Source organism: Triturus cristatus, chromosome 2_2 (genome assembly GCF_964204655.1).
Source record: "Triturus cristatus chromosome 2_2, aTriCri1.1, whole genome shotgun sequence".
Classification (NCBI taxonomy): domain Eukaryota; kingdom Metazoa; phylum Chordata; class Amphibia; order Caudata; family Salamandridae; genus Triturus; species Triturus cristatus.
The window spans coordinates 228,164,497-228,187,341 of record NC_140582.1 but is presented as its reverse complement, the minus strand read 5'-3'; positions in this window follow the sequence as shown (position 1 = coordinate 228,187,341).

Here is a 22,845-nt window from a genome sequence, read left to right as displayed (position 1 = left end):
ACACCTAGTCTATACAATCACACGGAAACCTCTTGTGAAACCACCTATGCCCAGAGTCCGTTCAAAAAGCCTCTCTGGCAGGCTTCTATTGTCTGTTGTTTTCTTTTGCCTGGGCCTCTTCATTCAAGCCTTTCATGAGAAAAGTACTGCTTAGTTGGAGTGCCCTCCTGGCAAACACCCACAGCTCACTCGAAAAAGTCTCAATGTCTCAAGGCAGTGCGCCAGTATTTTTCCTTTGCGGCAGGCACTACAGGTAGTGTGCTCTCCATTGATCAAGGGCACAGGTCATCTCGTGCAGATTCGGGACCATTCTCAGACTCCAACACTCGTCATTCAGTGTCAGAGGACGCTCAGGCTGCTCTTCCATGGGCACTAGAATGTAGTGCCTTCTGTCAATCTTGGATCCGCCGGTGCACTGCACTTCCATTGAAGCAAAGGAAAAGAGGGGGGGGTGTGGCCAAAAACTCAGGCCAAGGGGCTCAAGGGACTGCACACTGTCAGAGGTTACCAGCACATGACAGGCGCTCTTTTGCACTGGAATTCTGGTTCTGTGGCAAAACCAGCTCCTCCTTTTCTGATGTTGAACGCCTTCTGATGAAGCAAGTGTGATGCTTTAAACAGTTCGTTGTATAACAAGGGGACTGTAAACAGGTGGCCTGTGATTTTCAAAGGAGTGGCCACACGCCATGGGACAATTTTCGTCTAGAATACACTGTCTTTCTCAGGAAGCAATACAAATATAAAGGCAGTAGGCAAAACAGTGCCTCTAAGCTTTTCAATTGGGTTTCCGTGTGAGAGCCTCCATCATCTAAGGGTAGATAACTACACGAGAATTCTATCTAAATGGATGTCTTCACATATGGTGGCATTGTCTAATAGGGCAAACAAATTTTTTTTTCAATAATTATATATAAGTGTTTCTAAATTCCTTATCTAGGACATCTCAATAGAGAAATCACATGGTACAGATTATCATAGGTATGTAGAAACCTTTCACATCAGGTGCACTAGGCAATACACAGGCTAATAGTCAGATATAAAAACAAAAGACAAGAACTAGAGGGTCCTGATATTTGCATGATTAGAAACTTCTGATCCCACCGAAAATTAAAGCAGCAGGAACAAAAAGGGTAAAAACCACATTAAAAAATAGACATTGAAAATTCGTCATGTTCAAAAAAGGTAAACGTAAGTTATCGCCTATCGGGGTGGAAAACTTGTCTTACTATAATATAATATACTTGACAGTCAGGCTGGAAAACATTGAAGCAGGCCTAGGGACAATTCTTGAAAACCAGTCTGGTCATACAAGAGGGGATTATACATAATATGGAGGGTCCCTGGTACATCACTGCAGTCTGGAAGTGTGTACCTGAACAATACACCTACAATAATAAATGGGCTGACTGGTGAAAGGAATACGGAAAAGGGAATTGGAACTAGGACACAACTAAAATCCCCAATAACTAAGCATGATGCGACATCGGTCAGGGGAGAAACAACAAAAGCAATTAAAAATAAAAATCTATAGGAAGGACAAGAATTTACTTGGGTGATAGTCAGGCATGTGACACTACACCAAGAGTACGGGTGGTACACAAAAGGCCAAAGTTACATACATTTTAACTCTACCGCTGGCAACTACACCATATACGGTAATCTTAGCTAATGTTCTAGTTCCTTCTGCAGGGAAAAATGAAAACCTAGTTTCCTTTTAAGAAGCAAAGGCCATATGCTACTTAGGAGACAGGACACCATTAACTAATGTAATATAGAAATTAGGCCACCTTGAGTCACAGATCTATAATTTCATCCTTAGGTCCAATCAAGGATACATAAATGTAAGGCTGCCTGTTCCATTAAGGGAAAGGGCAGTAAGTGACTAACTGCAGGTGACACACTTTGATCCTGTAGATCTCTTTTAGTTTTCTGTAATACCATTATAGCCAATTTAGACATGCACTGGTGAAGTGTTGTCTCTCATGTTCACAGCATGAAATATCATTAGCTGTGGAATTTAGTAACCAGAACAAGGTCAACCAACTGTTGCGTAGCGATGGGCATCGTCATGACCATCCCCTCACAACACAGGTAAACTTGTAATAGTATCAAAAGCAGCAACAAAAACAACGAAAACATGCAAAAAATAATAAAACGCACAAAACGTCAAGCCATCAGATATACTTGCTGTATATCCAGCACAAAAAGCATAGACAAAACAATAGCATATGTAAATCAGCGGTGACACACAGCACCATGTCATGTACTTTTATGCACTGTAAACCTGCAGCCCAAAACCCAATATTTGGGCCTGTTTAATTTGTCAGTTTTAAAATCCTTACCCTCCTTATTGACAGTAGATCACCAGGCAATGGAAACCTGCTGTCAAATATAACGTTACTGTCTCTCTTCTAACATACAGGACCAGCAAGAACAATTCATGATAGGACCAAATACACAAAAATAAATTGCCATTACTTAACTGTACCTTCTTGTCAGTCCTTGCAACATCCAGCCACCTTAGTTTTACCGTTCTAAAAAAATCGTTACACTGACACTCCACATTCATTTGGCACCTACAATTTCCACTGTGAAAAATAAGTCTTAATTTGTCAATTAGTTCACATTTAGGCATGTAGCCTTAAAAAAAAATTTTAGAATCATTTTGTCTGTCTAAGACTTAATGCAACACTCCGTTTTCTGTTAAATAAGAGCTAATAGCAGGCATCATTCTTTTTTTTAATTTTTTTTAGAGCGAGACGCAAATGTATCAGTTCTGCAAAGCATTTAACATGATGTTTGGGCTTCCAAAGAAACCCCTTTGCTATATTTTCCCTTTGGAATTAAGTTCTTTAGTTTTATTGATGTTCTTATGGAGAAACCAGAAACCCCACCTTCAGAGGCCCGTGTAGCAAGGTCATTCTGCATTCCACAGAGGCAAGGCCCTAATTTAAAAGGTCATAAATGTCAACGTGGCAGCCTACTCCATTGAACTAAAGATAGCATCTCAACAGCGTAACTTGAGCCAGCCTCTGCAGCTCTCCAACCCCCAGCTCCTGCCACTCTGAATTTGTCAAAGCCAGAAGGCCTTCCTAATTCCTCCTAACTTGCAATAATTCACTCTATTTTGAAAAATAATTTCTCCTTTTTAGGCGCTAAAAAAAAAATTATCTCTATTCCCAGATTATTAAACTACATTTACTGTGAATAATTCACGAAACTTAATAACACACATACCACTTTTTAGAATAAATCCTTGTTACAATCCTATGTAATGGTACACATTTCAACAACCTTAAATGAATGAACGTCTCAGTAGGCCCAGCTAAAGTTAGACTGAACTCCAGCAATTGGGACCGCTTTCTGCCCCAGTCCACTGGCACTGCGAATTGCATTTGCAATGAGTTTTGATATTTTCTTCATCATTTAGTCAACTGCCTTTATTCAAGCTCTGTTCGTCGCTTTCATATTAGCATATGAATCTCAGTGCCTCCCGTTAGGTAATTACAATATTTTCACCCCTACTGCTAGAACCTGCAATCTCATCTTTCCCCTCCTACTTACTCAAACCGATACCACATTCCTTTTTATTCCCTTCGTCAATACAACCTTCCTCACGCTACTCTTCATGTCTTTATTACTCCCCTTCATCATCTCTCTTCCCTCCACGGCATTCTATTTTCCCAATTGTTCTTCTCCTTCCTACGTATTACCTAGTTACTATAACCGTAATTCTACATTTCTCCACCCCTCTATCATTACTGACTTCATCACGTACCTGCTCACAAACATCCTCTTTTTCCTTCATCAAAAAAGAATTCTCCATTTCTCTTTCTCTATGTGGGTGCTAACTCCATTAAGGCAGTTTTTTATTAACATCAAATAGTTGCGGGTTGCGACACCATATTTTATTTAATTTCTCCAAGTTTTAAAAAGGTCCTGTTTTTCATAGCGTGTTCAGTAGTATCGTGACAGACACAGCTAAAGTTAGAACCTTCAACCCTGATATTAAAACAAGCCTTTGTACTGGCACATTGACTCATTGAATCATAAGAAGGCACAACCTGTAAAGATATATCAAACCTAAACGTATGCATTTACTGAAGTCTGAGACACTTTAAAAAGTACTCTGAATGGAAGAAAATGCAGTTCAAACAGTGTTTTCTACCCAAATTCGACTTTCATTCTTTTGGCATTAAAAAATGAATATCCTACAATTTTTTTGCATAATATGCATTACCAAAATGTTTATTACATAACCCATGAGTCAGGCATTGGAAATAATAACTTATACTTTATAGAAATGGGCTTGTTTGCGCCTGCGCCAAGGGAAAATTGTACACGCGAATGCTTGTCATTTTAGTGATGCAACACAACTTAAATCAAATTTTAATGCTAGGAGGTCATAGTATGAGTATTAAGCTTTATAAATATCAAAAAACGATTTTGAAAAGCACTTATTTTTTTTAAATAATTTTTCCATGATTAATAATTTTCTTTTTAAAAAAATCCCAATTATTCGTTTTTGTGATAAATCCATGTATAAAAAACAAGCTGCATCCCTTGCCTATCATTTTGGACACATTAACTCACACGCCTAAGCGCATAAGCCCAACTTGAAACGCGTCACATTTTTGCGCCACTTTCATTTAAAAGGACGGTTCTGCAAAATTCCACCCGTGTTCAACTGGGAAGGTGCTGGCTGAATGAACATTTCTATCAAATATACTGCAGCTGAAAAGTTTGCCTGTGAACATCTAATACAATGCATCTAAGGAAAATGCTGTAAATTTATTTACTTTTGCAAAAATAGATAATTTCGTTTTTGGGGCCTGATTTATATCTATTGAATGTGTTTTTAATTTTATCCTTTAAGCATTTAACGGCAGTTTTGTATATGTGCACAATTGCTCATTCTATAAATTAAAGAGCACCATATAGCTATTTTAGCACGTCACATGGTTCGTTTCTGGATTTCTTTTTTAAGTTTCTACTTGATATTAATTAACCAACAGTTTACTTAACAGACTGGAAACATCAGAAGACCCACAAACACATATTGAGCTTATTTCAGACATAAACAGAAAGGGGTTAAACAGACAATACAGCGCGCTTTAGCCATTTTTCATAAATAGCGCCGTCGCAATTTACTTACAGAAGTTGCACTAATGAAAAAAAACCACAGACATTTAAACACACAGTTGACTTACAAATCAATACGCATGACAGAAAGAAAGAACAGCTCACAGACTATACTTGAAACAAACCATTTGCAAATACTAGTTGTAGGTCATATTTACAAGCAACGCTTTTCAATAGTGTTCCAAAAGGCTGCATAAACAGCCCCACAGACAGATGCATGTCCAAGAAGTAGTGAATGCGCTCAATTCACTAGCTTTGCCTAGCAGAACACCACACAAAATCGTTCTGCATATCTTCATTCATGAAACTGCGCAGAACGAAGGATCCTTGTTTTGTATTATGTCATATGTTAATTCCCTGGGGATACAAAATCACCAAGGAAGAAATATGTTTTTAAATTTAACCTATTTAGATATTTCCCACACTATGGTACCTTTCAAAACAAAAAGCGACACATTTTTCCATGTGAACTTACAAACAGGCATGCCAAAAATACTGCGGAAAACGCAAGTATTATAATCAAAACCAAATGGAGAAATATCTCCTCATTACCTGCCTACACAAATTGCAATTCGCATATCCAAACCTATACAAACCAAAAGCTACATTTCCAAATTTGCTAAGATCAGGCATCTTATAGCTCACTAATCTAGCTTCAAACTTCAAGGGGTTATCTCTACCAATAAACTCGCAAATATGCGAGACCCTCGGTTTTGGTAATTGCAATGACCAAATCAGAAACCAAGAAACCAACCCCTCGGCTTTGGTAATTTGCGATAACCAAATTAAAGACCCAAAGAACCAAAGGACTGGGAGCGACCCACTTATACTTAATTCTTATTCTTAATAATCAAAAGGTTATCCAAATTCTAATTGTCAAGTTCTACATGACCAAACGTCTTCTATAATACTCACGCCAAAAGGGTTCTTTTTCTCACCTTTTGAGTGACATCATGTGGAGGATCAAAATCAGGAAGAGCAGAAATATACCGGGCTACATAATCAAAGAATCTCCAGAATCCCTGTGCACAGAGTACCTTCTTGGTAGAATCCCGTTCTGTCCTCCTCAGTAGATTTCAGTCTCCTGACAAGATCACTCCCACAGAAAGTCACTTCTCTGATGAGGCCGCTCTGGTGGGCGCCAACTGAAGTACTCCAATTTTTGAGACCCCAGAGGTGCTAGGGGTAGCACCCTATGACTTCGAGTACTTCCTGATGTGGTATTATAAAATTCTGCATATCTTGATAATATAAGAAAGAACTTGGCAACAGAAGCTGAAATAGGAAAAGACATCTTTATTAAACTCAAATGAGTGAGACTACGTCGCACAGAAGCCTTAGCAACTGAATGAGGCAGTCTGCAGAACAGAAACCAGTCTCCTCTTTTATGGAGAATGTTACGCTCTGGGCAACACCGCCCTTCTCTTGCAGTTGGTCATTCACATGTATACATTGCAAACGAAAAGGCAGAGTCATGATGACCATCCCACATTCCATTAATGACCATTAAGCCAGCCCGTAATTATTTACCCAGCAAGGCTCAGATCCCACATCAGATATCGATAGGCCCCAATAAACATGAGCATCTCCTGTTTTGGGAAAAAAGCCATAAAGCAGGAACAGTCAGGTGTGAAAGAGATTAGCCGGAGGCTTGTGTAGGATGAAAAGACTTCATGGTGTGTCAAGCCCTGATGCTAATCACAGGTGGCCAGAGGACGGGGAACTCGTGAGACCAGTTTGACCTGGGGTGGCGGAGCCAAGCTGCCCAGGTCACAGAAAAGTCAAAGAAAGGCACATGTGCTCTAAAAGGCCCGTTTTCGCTTCATGCTATATGGCCTATGTGAGGGCAACCATAAGATGGCCACCGCTACAAAATGGAACCCACGGAGTCAATGTATAATAACATATACATAGTGCATTCATAGCTAAAACGTTACACAAAGCACTTGTACATACCGCATTGACCATTCGCGGTTCGCTAATACCGGGATAGACAGGGGTAGGGCCCTGCCTCCTACGCGGTCCCAAATTTTAAAGTACGACAGCTGTTTAAAGGCACCAGGGTCCCTTAACATACAATGCATACATAATACTCTGGGAACACAAAATAATGCCCAGGAGATGACCTATCTACAGTTAAAACAACATTTATGAAAGCATTATAAATAAAAACTCATGCATATATGTGGGTACTCCTACGGGGTGATCTACAAAACGTATTAAAAACATTCATAGACAGAAGCACCATTGGCGTAGCAAGGTCAGGTGTTACCTGGTGCGGCAAATTTCTTGTCACCCCCCCCCCATTGAGATTATTAAAAGAAGGAAAAATAAGATACTTACAGTTGGAAGTCTTATTTTTGCCATTTTGTCCGTCCCCCCTCCTTCCCCCGCCCCCAGTGATGACACCCGGGGCGGCCCGCACCCACCGCACCCCCCTTCCTATGCCGCTGAGAAGCACGTGGTGACCAATAATTAATCCAGTCGAAGTCACTTATCAAAACACAGCACTACTGCACCCCAGATTCAATTGTACATTGTCAAGTGGGACAGAATGACTAGGTTGACAACGTTTCAATCCACTAAAATACTAGGATCATCTTCAGACCACTACATAATATGCCTGGATTCATAAAACAATGTCAAGAGCATTGCAAAAATCAAGAGAAATCACAGGAAGCGGTCAGGAATTCTTTAGAAGTTTTTGCAGTAGCCTGTTTCCTGGCCTCCACCTTTCTCCTTATGTTTAGAATTAAAGATATTTTTCCCGTTTTCTTTAGTCCTCACATGTCTAGTATCTTCGATTTCATTCTTACTTCCGGTTGTATTTGGGAATGTGGTTGGTGGCAAAAAGGGCTAGTAATTGCCATTCCTCTGGCCTGGTGCTTGTATCACAACTGCTACATTTGTTCAGCCTCTATGTCCTTGTAAATGTCATTGATTTATCCTATTTGGTGATTAAGGAGAGAACCTTTTTGGAAGTTAAGAACAAATTCACATTTTCCATTAAGTCAAATGTAATTATTTGTGTCTGATTTTCTTATGCTAAAAATGTTTAACTCTTCTATGTACATATGAAACTTTATACAATCACATTATTAATACAAACTTACTAAAAAGGCCCTAAAATATCGGCTAGAATAGTCAATAACTGGAGAAAGGAGCATTAAAGCTGGCCATAGGTGTCTCAGGCACATGGAGTTCCTCCATTATGCTCTTGCTATGCAAAGCAGTGACCAGCCCTCCATGAATGACTAACCAACAGAAGTTACTACGATAATAAATACACCAATTATCACCTAAGTACGAAAATTAAGCCTGGGCAAAGCACTACGCTACGCTCGCGTAGTTTGCGAAGTTTGCGCTATTTCGTGCTACTTCGCACTATGCAAATTGCACGTAGCACAGTGCGAACACGCGTAGCGTAGTGTTGCATAGTGCAGCGGTCATTTTTTGCTTGCTCGCGGTCCTCAATGTCAAGTTGGCGACCGCGAGCAAGCAAAATGACATCCCGGCGAGACTTTTTCCTCGTTCGCGATCAGCAACATCAAGTTGGTGATCGCGAGCGTGGAAAATAAACCTCCCGGCGAGATTCTCAACGCGAGGAGGTCAGGTTTCTCATTGCGAGCGGTCGCGTATGCTCGCGACCGCTCACGATGAGAAACTACCAGTCCGCGTTGAGAAAGCTGCTGCTCGAGTAAAAATCTACTCGAGCGGCAGAAAACTACAGTTCGCACTGTGCAAGATGCCGTTTTCAATGATTGCACAGTGCCGGTTGCTTGTCCGCACTGTGCAATCATTGAAAACGACATCTTGAACAGTGCGAACAGGGTACTACGCAGTGGGACTCAGTCTATGAAGCATATCAGTCATCAGGTAAGAAACAATCACTAAGTCTCAGCATTCGCTGTCATGAAGGAACATGAGAGTGGAGCCTAATAGAGAGGTCATACATGAACTGTGCTGTGCATCACAACTTCTCATTTCTGTCACTGGATGGTCCAATGATAGTTTATCTTCCCATACTGATCTAAACATTTCAAACAGATTTGCAACAATTAAAAAAAATCTATGTATAATGTAGTTAGAGTAATAGCATGTTTTGCTGTTAGGGCAGGGTGGCAGGGCTTTAAGGACTCCACACTCCACATGTCTACAATGATGGTCGCTTGATTCCCCTCACCCTGACATCCTCTCTTCTCTTTCCGTCCCCTTCCCCTGCTCATTCCTGCCTTAACTAGCCATCTTCCCATACTTTCCCAGCATCCCAGCCACCTCGTGTCCCTCTACCAACCCATGTTAATTGTTCTCTTCACTCTCCAGACTGCAGCTTTACACAATCAAGGAAGAAGCTAAAGGCAACTCCTTATGTAACATAAAGGCAGTTTTTTTTTACATACAAGGGATTAGTACAACCTGTTAATATTAGGGTGACGTCTTCCAAAGAATACAGGAGATGCACTCAGGGCCTCAATAATGACTATCACCATCATAAACCTGCACTGGGATATTGATTTTGGCCATACAAAACAAGCAAATATTATAAGACTTGTCAAAGTGACTATGCAAATTAATATTTTCCAGTCATTCCCTCTCTATTATCTACCATGATGAAAATAAAAGCATAGTTGAGATTTTTTACCACTTACAACAAAATGAGGTGTATTCAATGGCATCTGGTCTGTTCATAATTCTCTGACTAAGATTGAGGGGGGAGTAGAGGAAGTTTTTTAGACCTCTAGTAAGGTTTATAGTCCTGCATTCTGCCTCAACAGGTACTTGTAACTGATTTAAAAGACATCTGGTACCACCTTTAAGGTAGAACAGCTTGCTACAGCAAGCACTTGTGTCTGACTTAAAGGACTTCTCTTAAAGACCTAGGTTAGTGCAGCCCGCTGGCTGATTTCCTATAGCCACCTTACCATTGGCCACCTTATTGGCGCTGCTCAACCAATCCCTATCACGCTAAACATCTCATGCTAAAGTGTTTTCACCCAGCAATGGTCTCCTGTGGCTTCAAATAGCATAAGGGTGCATTGCTGTGTAAAGGATATTTTTCAGCCAGTGTCATATGACTGCTAATTGTTCTCTTGATCCTCTCCAACTGTGTACTTGAGACTCAGTGGTGTGTTTATGGTGCGGCCCAGCGGAGGTAGCTGTGTGCCCCTGATCCTATGGAGGAGCCCAGCACATATTTATCAGCAAAGATAGTTTCAAAACTTTGCATGAATACATTTCCCAATTATAATACCTGTACCCAGAGCTCAAAAAGCTGGAGGCACTGAAGAAATTGATCAGCCATTTTGATAGTTGTGCCAACAAGACATAGAAACAACATTTGCCTATCTTTGGATACTGTCTGCCATTATTTTCTACATTATTGCTGGAAACATCCTGAACAGCTTGTTCCATCTGAGTGTTTAATGGCCTATCATTTGTTGCAAGATTTAATAACATCTATTGGTGCAATCAACTCTCCTACTTATGAATATCATTTTTTTCATGTAAAAATATACTTTATTTATCTATCAATATTACCACAAAATGTGCAAACCACTTACTTCTTGTGCAAATCTAGTAAAGGTTGTCTACACAAACTCGCAGGGGTAACCATCAGGAGCCATTTTGACGCCACTAGGTGGTTACGAGGTCTGATTTGTCAATGAATGTTTTAGGGGGGGGGGTGTTAATGTGAAATGCAAATTGCACTGGGAAGCCATGTGATGTGTCAGCTTTAGCAAGTCGCCTGCTCACAAGTATGTTTGGCAAATACTTGTAAATAACAACTGTCTTCAACCTTAACCTTTAAAGCCAATGAGCATTCATGCAAAAAGTAAGTCATAAAGTGATGGACAAATAAAGAAGAGCAACATAATAATTAAAGTATGACATCTACTGGAATCTTTCCTTGTGGATAGAATGCTTCCTTTCCTGATCGGAGCTCGATGCTAAGATTACTAATAAACTTACTTCATATCAGCCATCCCGGTTCCTCTGTCTGTAAGAAGCATAACTACCATACAGGCGATGAGGGAGTGGAACAAAAGGTGAAAGGAAGCTGGAGCCATGTGGTGGTGTTCTGAGGTGGAGCAATGCAGATCAGAAACTTGAAGTGTTCTTTGGCTGACGGCTGAAATGTGTTTGGCGGACTGATATTTTCTCAGGGTTCGGTGAGGTTTTTCTTGGCAAATGTTGAGAAGTTGAGGTTCTCAAGCAAAGAACGAGAGGGCATATTATCAAGACAGGCGATAAAATTATCGCCGCTTTAGCGGCAGAAAACTGCCGCTAAAACGGTGATAATGGGCTTGATAATATGCTCTATGGAATTCCAATTGAAGCTCACATCTAATATGGGCTTCAATTGGAATTCCATTGAGCATATTATCAAGCCCATTATCGCCGTTTTAGCAGCAGTTTTCTGCCGCTAAAGCGGCGATAATTTTATCGCCTGTCTTGATAATATGCCCGAGAAGACACCGGAGAAGACACGCGAGAGTGTGAGTGTGAGTGATTGCGTATAGAGAAAATACTGTTCCGCATCATGTGACTACAGGGTGAAGGCAGAGAGAATACATACTATTACTGTGCTGTGTAATGGCCAATTTATTATTTGGTGTTGCTTTTGGACATATGGTGATTCGCTAACCACTTATTGGTATTTGATGCAGATCTAAATCAAAGCAAATTAGCTTTTGACAATTCAGTGATTCACAAACATGTTATTGACAGTAACTAATGGTATTTTGAGATATACAGTGATTCGCACACCAGTTATGTATATTGAATGAATGTAGCACGTTACAACGCGTGCTTTTACCACACGGTAGATAACAACACGGTCGTTACAACGACCACGTTGTTACCACGCATGGCATAACACCGTAAGTCATTTCACCGGCTTGCGCTAGATGGCGTGCTGAACTTAGGAATAGTATAAATTACTATTCCTACTCCAGTTAGCGCAACAGCAGGAAAAGTGTTGGATTTAAAATCCAACACATTCCCTGGTGTTGCACGCCACGTAGCACAAGTCGTTGAAACGTCTTGTGATGTAAAGGCACGCGTGGTAACAACACGGTCGTTGTAACGACCGCGTTGTTCTGTACCTGCGTGGTATTGCCAGCGTTGTAAACGCTGTCTCCTATATTGAATACAATTGCTTATTTACATTTCAGTGATTCACACACCCATTAATTATAGTGTGATTATGTCACATATATAAAATGGAAGGCGTTTCTGCACCTGTGCTCTTTTTATCCAATCCTGGGGATCCTAGCTTTGAATGACCACCATGGAAGAGGGTTTTGAGGTGTACTTGGAGGCTATTGGTGGATATGTGTACACAGATAAAAGGAAGTTTGCAATATTGAAACATTGTCTTGGTAATGAAGGGAGACGGATTCTATATCATTTACCACCATTAAGGGTAGAGGAAGATGATGAGGATGAAGAAGATGAGTATGATAACACTATTAAACAACTGGATAAACATTATAAAAAAGATAAATGAGGTGGTTGCTAGACATAGATTTTTGGGTTGTGGTCAGCTACCTAATTTTTTGGTAAGGGGAATTAACTGACACATTTGTCGGTGATCTGTGAATATTAACTTAACATAACATGTGTATTTGTAAAGCGCACGTTCACCACTACGGGTATCTTGGTGCTGAATAACTGATGTTTGTTGTTACCCAACTGAATGGTACTCATTTTATCGACCTCAGATTAATGAAAGGCTGAGTGGACCCACCGGGATTTGAACCTGTGACCATGAGGTCGAACACAGGTCCCTGCAGTAGATGCATTAGTCCACTGAGCCACCAGAGCCAGCCGCAAACTGTAACTATGGGGCTTTTACAGATCAAATGATACCTGATGGTACACAAAACTTCAGATATTAAACTTATGGAAAAATTGGTATTGGTTGAAGATGTGACTTTGGATAAAGCTATACATATAGCACATCAATTTGAGGAAACCAAGTTAGGCATGAGAGAGTTAGCTAATAAGAAAACAGAGGAAGTACATTCGGTAAAAAGAGACAGTGTTGGAGAAAAACTAGAACTCTAAAATCAAAATGGATTGACATAGAAAACCAATGGCGAATAAAGAAGTGATTTCTTTTAAATGTGGGTTCGTTGGGTATGTAGCTAATGACACATCGTGTCCAGCAATTGGTCTGATTTGCAGATTTTGTAGAAATAAAGGGCATTATGCAAGGATGTGTAAAAATAAAAATATGAATGTCAAGGGAAATGCTGCTGCCAGCCAAACTAAACCAAATGACATCAAGGAAGTCACGCTTGATGTAGGTGATGTGCCAGAAGAGTATGTCTTAGGTATATATACGAGATTAATGGGAAAAAAGATGCCCCTTTATGTATGGTGAATATAGGTGGAAAAGAAATAAGAATAATGTCTGATTCGGGAGCAAGACACACTTTGATTGGCAATGATTTATTGTATTTATATCCTGAGGTTAATTGGTTACCACAAGACACCAGGTTAGTCGGTTATGGAAATAAGCCCATCAATGTAGTTGGTCATTTTATATCAACTATTAGTTATAAAGGGAAATCTATTGAGACCAAATTATATATAGCAAAAGATGGATCTTGTTTATTAGGTTGGCCCCAACAGAGAGATCTTATGATAATTCTAGACCCAAATCATCCTGTTCAGGTTTTGGGTTACAGTGATTGGATCTCACAAATTGATGAGGATAAAGCTCAGGAATGGGAGAAGTTGTTTCCCCAAAGATTTTTTCAGCAGGGCTAGGCTTATTAATTAACTTTGTGCATAAGATCATTGTGAAAGAGGGTGCCATGGCAAAAGTTCATGCAGTCAGAAACATTCTATTGTCAATAAGAAATGCACTGAAAGAAGAGTTAGAAATTTGTGCAAGCAAGACATTATTGAAGAAACAGAGTCATCAGAATGGTTGTCACCTGTGGTAGTTGTGCATAAACCCAATGGAAAAATCAGATTATGTGTGGACTTCAGAGGTCTCAATGAATGTGTATAGGTGGATCACCACACGTTGTCCAACATTGGGAAGATGTTTTCTCAACTAGGTGGAGCAACAGTGTTTTCCACCTTATATTTGCTTACCATCAAATTTCCTTGCATTAAGTCAGCAAACACCATACATCCTTCATAATGCCTGAGGGGGTAAAAGAATGCCATTTGGATTAATATCAGCCTCCGTGGAGTTCCAGCGAGTTATGCATGGATTATTCAAAAATGAGAAAAATGTAATGTATTTTCAATATGCTATAGTAGTATTTGGGGAAGCACAAATAGAAAATGCAGAAGCGCTGTGTAAGGTTTCAACTATTTTACAAAATAATGGTTTGACGTTAACAAGACACAAATGTACATTTGAAGTGCAATCTGTTGATTATTTAGGCGACAATGCTGGCAAACAGGGAATATCTCCATAACAGAGTCCTGTTAAAGCCATTGAAGATGCACCTGAGCCAGAAAACAAGGATAAGCTTAGATCGTTTCCAGGGTTGGCAGAATACGATGCAAAATGTATTCCAATATTTGCAGACACAACTAAGCATATGAGGGAATTAATGAAAAAATCAGCAGTTCACATGGAGTACTGAATGTACATGTGAATTCAGTCAGTTAGAAAAAGTACTGCATGTGTGCCAGCATTGTCTGCTTTTGATATCAATTGTGAGTCTATCATCATGACTGATGCCAGCAATGTAGGAATTGGAGCTGCCTTGTTACAAAATAACAATGGCTAAGTGGTTACCATTGTTTTTGCTTTAATACCATTGCGAGCTGCACCACCGTAGAAAAGGAAACACTGGCATGTTGGTGGTGTATTGAATATTTCAGAAAGTATGTACATGGTACAAGATCAGAATAAGAACTGATTATTGTACATAAGTAGTCTTGTTTACTACAAAGGGATGTAAGAGAGCAACATCTAGGGTGGCAAGGTGACAATACAAATTACAAAAACTTCATTTTAAGGAAGAATATGTTACGGGAGCCAGAATTGTCCTGGCGGACTGTTTATTGAGGCTTCCAGTTGATGAGAATGGCAATGTTCAGATTCAAGATGATGACTTTTGAAACAGTTATTTCCATCGGTGAGGTTTCAGGAGAGTGCATTGTGGAAAATCAGTGGAGAGATAATGTGATGAAGTTGCAGTAATTCAGAAGGTATTTGCGTACAATAGGACAAGATGACCTGATGAGAAATTTGTTAATGAGGATTTGCTATCTTATTTACATGTAGTAGATGAGCTTTCACAACAAGATGGTCTACTATTTGGTGGTGAGCAACTACTGTTACCTGTGTGTTTGTGAAAAATTGTTTTTGATATGGGACATGAGGGATATCCGGGAATGAGTTGCATGAAGAGAAGAATTAGAAGTGACTTTTGGTGCCCTAGCATACAAAATGACGCCTGTCGAGACCAAATCAAGTATGCAAAAAGTTTCTTTGGACATAGCTGAGACAATGTGTTTAGTTAAAAACCAAGTATTTGCTAAAGTCTTAATTGATCAGTTTTCGCAATGTCCTGAGGTCAAAATTGTAAATCATGTTACGTCTAAAAATATAATTCAGTTTATGAAGGATGTTTTTGAACAAGAGTATTTCCCAAAGGAATTAGTAACAGATAACGGTGTGCAATTAACATTGATTGAAATTAAGGAATTTTTGACCGAGCATGGTATTGTACATGTTCGTACAGCTGTTTATTACCTGCAGAGTAAAGGTATTGTAGAGTTTTGAAAGAGGGCTTGCAGTTGACAATAGCTAATGGAAGAGATTTTTTATCAAAGCATCAAGGACGTTCTGTGGTGCTCTAGCACCACACCAAGAACTAATGAAGATGTATCTACTTTTGAGAAGATGAGAGGTAGAGAGGCTGTGTGTAATTTGAAACTGATGTGGTTATTTGATATAAAAATAATTCCAGAAAGAAAGAGGTGAAGTACTAAGAAATGAGTTGGGCTGGAGTAAAATCCACTTCTGACTCTGTAGCCAATGCTACTTCTGAATCTGTGGCCAATGCAGATTGGAGTTACAGATACTTTGAAGAAAGGTGATTGGGCTCGGGTGAAGAAAGGAAGAATTGTGAAGACAGGTGAATGAAAATGTTCTGATCCTTTGAAGATTATCATAGTTGGTTAGATTAAACGGAATAGGTGGCTGCAATGTAGTTATGAATATATAGTAGACAATGAATATATTTCAGTGCATGTTAAAGTAGAAATGTTACAAGTAATATCCTGTGCCATAATTATATTAACTGTCAATGTGTTTCATGTTATTCCAATTTTTGCATTTGTTCTTATAACGAAGGGGAATGTGTGACATCTACTGGAAACTTAGCTCATGGATATATTCTGGGAGCTGAGATTCCAGGAGTTGTCAGTTGGGCCGGGCTTCCTCTCCTGATCGGACCTCGATGCTAAGTTTAGAAATAAACTTCATATCAACCATCGCAGCTTCTTCGTCTTTATGAAGGATAATTACCATATAAAGTTAAAACGACTTACACGAAGAGTGAATTAGCAAATACACCAAGAATGAGAAACAAACTGATAATGGAAAAAAAGGTAAAACTACGTAGTCCAAAAGATAATAAAAGCGAATCCTTAACAAAAAAATAAAGGGCACGATTCACCCCAAGTTAAACAAGCATTGGCATAGCCAATAGGTCTCGCCTTTGGGACCTTTTAAGTGTTTAGTTATCCAGCACAATATTCTTGGTGCAACATCAATTGTTGCATGGCTAAACCCTTATAAGGACCCAAAGACGAGACCTATTGGCTATGCCAATGCTTGTTTACCTCTTGCAATCTTTTTTGACTGTGGTGCAGCCAGCGTCCCTTTTTATTTATTTGAAAAGTTTTATTTAGCGCAAACATGACCCTTGCAGGTATCAGAGCGCTTTACAAGTAAATGAGGCAATGACATACTGATCTTTAATCATAGTAAAAGTACCTACGGGATGGGAGAACAATAATCTCAAGAGGCAGAATTCTGATGATCTATAGCAAGAATGTGTTACTCTGAGACCAGTATCCGATGATATTCAGCTAATCACAAATACAGACTAACTTCCTCACTTATTGACTATAAAGAAAATGTGCTTCAGGCAGGTTATGCTGTGGACTTGAATCACAGCAGCTTCGTCATTCATTTTCCTGACCAATCCCCATGCGATGTTTTTGCTATGCAGGTGGGTGAGAGCTTGGGCATCTGTGCCACACTGGAGACGATGCAAAGACGAATTGCAGCCAGAGGGCACAAGTCGGTATCCACTTCAAAGGATTTCACAGCTATTAGTTTCAAAATAAAGACAGGTTTTGAAAATCCACTAATACATTTATTGGATTTGAACGATGCCCACAAGCCATCAGATTGCTCCATGCGCGCACAAAGTTCGAAAGTAATTACATCCTCTCAAACAGCGCGAGCTTCGCTCATCTGCAAAACCGCCTCACCAGATTTGCTTCGTCGGCACACCAGTCAATTTGCTGCCTGTCCCTGACACAAAGTCCTTCAAATGTTCCGATAGTGCGCAGCTTCTCACAAACACGGGCGGAAAACAAATCTGTTGCTAATGTCTGTTGCAGAGCGAGCCCTACGGGCAGCCATTTCCGAATGCAAAATATGTGAGGCCACGTGCGAGCCCACCTGACGCACAAAAAGCCAGACACTGACAGACGTCTTGGCTGGTCACGAAGCAAGACAATCAGCGGATGAATATCATTAGCCCCCGTTGTTTTATAGTATTTAAGCCTCAAAAGACCTCCTTAAATTCACACCCGATATCCGTCACAGAGAGATCCACTTAAACAAGCGAAAGCCTGGTCAACCCCAAAACATGAGCACGGAAAATAAAAGGGAATATTCTCACAACGTTGGCTGGTCGGAAAGCATCTTTTAAAACAAGCGCAGGCACGCTAATTAAAATCAGATGGCCGGTCCTGGGCACCACTGCTGGCTCCCGAGAGCAATACGCTCTGGGAGTAAACATTTCACAAGAAGCTGGGACCTCCACATGCACGAGCTTCTAAGAAAGCTGAAGTGATTCCAAGAGGTCGATTTCCGATGCAGCACATGCAGGCTGCCATAGGCTCGACCTAAAAAGGGTGGTATAATCAAAGGGGCAGATTTATGTTGCACTTGCGCCACTTTTGCGCCGCCGTTGCGTCACTTTTGTGACGCAGCAGCGGCGCAAATCCTGCGCCATGGTGCGGGGTATTTACAACGTGACGCATCTGGGAGATGCGTCACGTTGTAAAGCCCTGCGCCACATGTAGGCGTTCCAGGGCAGGTGGGGGCGTTCCGGCGCAGGAACGCCTCCTAAAAGTGGCTGAGTGAAATCTACAAGATTTCACTCAGTCACTTTTAAGCCCATGCTGCGTCAAAACCCTGCGCCTGCTTGAAGCAGGCGTAAGGATTGACGCAGCATTGTGCAGATAGGGCCCCCCAGAGCTTTGCTGGAGCTGCGTCGCACTTGTGACGCAACTCCAGCAATGCGCCACTTTTACGGCACAGATGCGTGACGCATCTGTGCCGTTTTTGCCCCATGGTGCGCCGCATTATAAATGCGGCGCAATCATGATGGCGGAGCTGGGGCGCAAAATAACTGGCGCATCCATGCTGATATGCGCCAGTTATTATAAATCTGCCCCATAGTCTTTTGTAAGTCTTTATGAAACTATACTGCTCCTGCCTTTTACGTATCTGGGCTGCAATGTTTGTTTGGCCTAAGTGAACACAACAATCTACATACCCTTGGGGAGGGTTGGGGTCGGTGTTTGAGGCTCTACCTTTATTTTGCATTCTTCTTCCATCAGAGCTTGGCTCTGATAAAATGGGGATACTCAAAGTGTACTCCCTTTTGATTCCAGGGATCGATATCGGGGATATCCAAAGTGTACCTCTTTTTTCAGTGAGTGTGGCTACTGCCTTCCCAACCAGGTTATGTAGTTACTGGTGATTCGAATCGGGGGGCATGGTTTCTTTTTTAGTTACATGTATGGCTGTGGGGAGACTCACTATCTATTGTTCCGTGTACAAGGTCTGTTCAGTCACCATAATAGGGCTTATTTACCTACACAATGACTGCTACTGATGTATTTGTGGGACTGTGTTTCATGATGGGTGCCTGGGTCCACTGGACATTAATGTGTTGCTCGAATTGGTGGCCTCCTTTCGTGCTCGGCTGATGATGTCCATTTTGCACGTCACAGCCCCCACGTGCATTCTCGCCGAAACCTGTCTACCTGGTGCAGGAGGGCTCCAGGGAGGTCTCAGCCCATTATCTTTCTTTCTAAAGTAGGTTTATCCTTTCTGGGCAAATTCACCCACTCCCATTTTCTGTGTTGTGGCCATCTTCCCTGACAACTGAGCCTCCTGACAGAGCCAAACATATGTCACTCCTGAGAGAGCCTAAACTCATGATAATGTGAACACTTGCCTTGGGGACCATGGAATTCTACTAACAATACCATGAAGATGCTACTCAGGGATTGGAGGAGCCCCTGGACTTCCAAACAGAACAGGACCTATTTTTGGTCTGGCCAGTCACAAAATAATCACTGGTTCCCTCAGCCAGTACTATGTTTGTTATCATCATCTGAACACTAAGGAGGTTTTGATGTACAGACCAGAAGTCAAAACTCTTCCAGGTTGTCATTTTTCCTCTAGACATGGCCTATTCTTGGAAAGCGTGCAGAGACGCCTTGCTGCTTCACCTCAGGAAAGATGGGACGCCTACCTGCCTGCAAGAAGATATACAAAGTGCCTGACGGGAGGCACAATCTGATCCCCAAGAAGACAGCGCAAGTGTAGCTGATTGAAAAGACTGTCCTAAGCAGAATTCAAGGACTTGCACCTGCCCAGACCCCAAGTAGTCGCTGCAGTCCAACTGCCCAAAAGAAATAAAGACCATCAACTTAGTCCATAACCTTACTCCTTTACCTTTAACATCGAGACAGCTAATCTTTGCCCCTACAATGAATGTGCATAACTCTTCTCTGTTCCAGAGGGACCAGGAGACAGTGTGTCTTCACAGCACAGGACAAGGCATTCAGTTCCAGTGGCTGTATGAAGAGGTCCTGAATGCGAACCTGTTCGGAACCATCATTTTAATCCTCACAGTTCTGGAGATATTGGTGGGCCAATTAATAGTTCCCTGTATTCAATACTATTCTGCTACTAGTGCTACAGTGGCTAGCTACGGTGAAGAGCTTTTTGTACCTGGGAATGCTGGCCACTGGAAAAACCGTGCTGCGATTGGTAGATTTTTTAGATACACACAGGCATCTGCAGCTGCAGGAAAAAGCACCTGGGGCAAGTGCATGAAAGAAATCAACCTTCTTGATATTATGTGAAGATTGAAAACAACAGGATTGTATCCGAAGCATCCCACAAAGGACAACATTGCACAGAGGGCTAAATTATAAAAGTAGTGGTTCGCTTTTTTTTTACTATAAAGATATTTTGGATTATAACTTGGGCCCGCCCAGGTGGTGATAGGGCATGGTGGTTTTTTTTGCATTTATGATCGTATTTGAATTTTAAAGTATTATTTCTTTAATAGAGGGGACCCTTATACAGATGGCAAATGCAGGAAGAACACTCCTAAACTCGAGGGTGGTATAGAACTTTCTCTTTGTGTCAGGGAGAATGGTTTCACCTGTAGAAACAATAATGATGTTTGACAATGTAATTTATATATTTTAGATTGCCCAAATGTCACCTGTTCCAATTGTACACCTCCCTGCACAAAAACAATCCTGAGAGGCATATTCCTCTTTCTATGGGTGCTCGTGAGAGGAAGTAACCAGAAGAAATAAAGCTAGTCTTCCTCGTTATGCCTCACCTGAGAAGGCGAATCTTTTAGGTGCATTCCCAGGTCTACCAGATCGGGTAAATCTGGGAATGCGTCACAAACCATTGGAGTTGCATGTGAACACCCACACAGCGCCAATGGATTGCCACCCAGGGTAGAGAAAGTCAATGCAGCGATTTGCCCTGCGTTGCCTTACTCCAGAGTTATGGAGCCACTCAGGGCCACGCAAAATGGCCGCTGGGGCTTTATAAATCACATTAAAGGCGCGCATCGCTCTTGCACCATGTTGCATTGTGCGAGACGCAACCCGGCTCATAAATAATCCCCCTAATCTTTCAGTTTCTTCTTGTTTAATATTCAGCACATTCTACCTTCACGGGTGGAATGTTCTAATAGCATTATAGCGCAGTCGCCGTGCCTGCAACTTGGGCCTATAACAAAGGGTCTTTTTCTGCGCTGCGCTAGCAGATCTCTGAAGTCGCAAGAGGCCATTACTGCGTTGTTTCTCAGATGTGTACTATAATCTCAACATGCCTTATCTCGAAAACAAAATTCAAGTTAATACATGCACTAAAGACGCCAAAAAGAAACACACAGGGACATATTATCAAGCAGGGCGTTAACATCATCGCCGCTTTAGCGGCAGAAAACTGCTGCTAAAGCGGCGATAATGGGCTTGATAATATGCCCTTGTGAATTCCCATAGAAGCCCATGTTCACACCAGAACATGGGCTTCTATGGGAATTCTCAAGGGCATATTATCAAGCCCATTATCGCCGCTTTAGCGGCAGTTTTCTGCCGCTAAAGCGGCGATAATTTTTAACGCCGTCCTTGATAATATGCCCCTCAGACCCTTTCAGAGCCAGCACAGAGAACAGCATCAACATACGGCCTCAAGTGCGACGATTGACTGCTAAAAGGGACCGTTCAGAAGTGGTTGAGACTGATGGAGAAGAGAGCGCGTGATATTTGCCCTCACAGTTATGATGAAAGCTCCTCCAGAGCCATACAAAATGAGATGCTCGAGTGGCTGTTAGTCTTTCATCACGGTGATTGTATCCCTTTACAAATGCCACAACACTAAAGTTTTATTTAGTGCCATAAAGCAGTCATGAGTGGCGGAATTGGCACCCTGTGCCACGCAGCACTTTAATTTTTTATGAGGGCAGCGGCCGCATCATGAGATATAGGCACAGCGGGTGCAGTTGTGCTGCCGCTTCCGCTTGGGCAGTCAGACGTGACTGGAACGGTAGCGCCAACGAAGCGGCCTCTAGCCTGCATTTAACAACTGACGACTGTCCAATAAATCATTTCCATTTCGGCTGCAGTAAAGCGAGTTGCTAAGAATGTTTTATTTCCAAAGTAGCAATAGAATTTGATAGGAGATGGACACAGCAGGACCTGGTCTACTGAGTGCATCCTGAGTTTTGTATAAAACAAAAAGTGGACCTCCTGTAATGATGCTAGAGCGCACACTACACCTCCTTGCCTTAGGATTCCCCTTCTTTTCCTCAAAACACATATACGACCTAAGTGGGTGCAACATTTTCAATTTACCTTTGCGAAATACTTTGCATTGCTACACAATTATGTGCATTATGCAAAATACTTTTACCCAGGGATCGCAAATAACATTTCTCTGTGAGAGTTAACCTCATGCAAAATATTATGCTAGAGGCCGGCAGGAGACCCGTTCAAGGAGAAAATGTCTCTCAACAAGCCATTTTTCTAGACGAAATAATCTCTCACAGGCAAAATCATGCAAAATCTTGAACTATGTGTGAAAATTTCACACGAGGTATCCTATTCACAACCTGCATTTTATGGTATGTTTAAAAGTATTATAATATTACTACT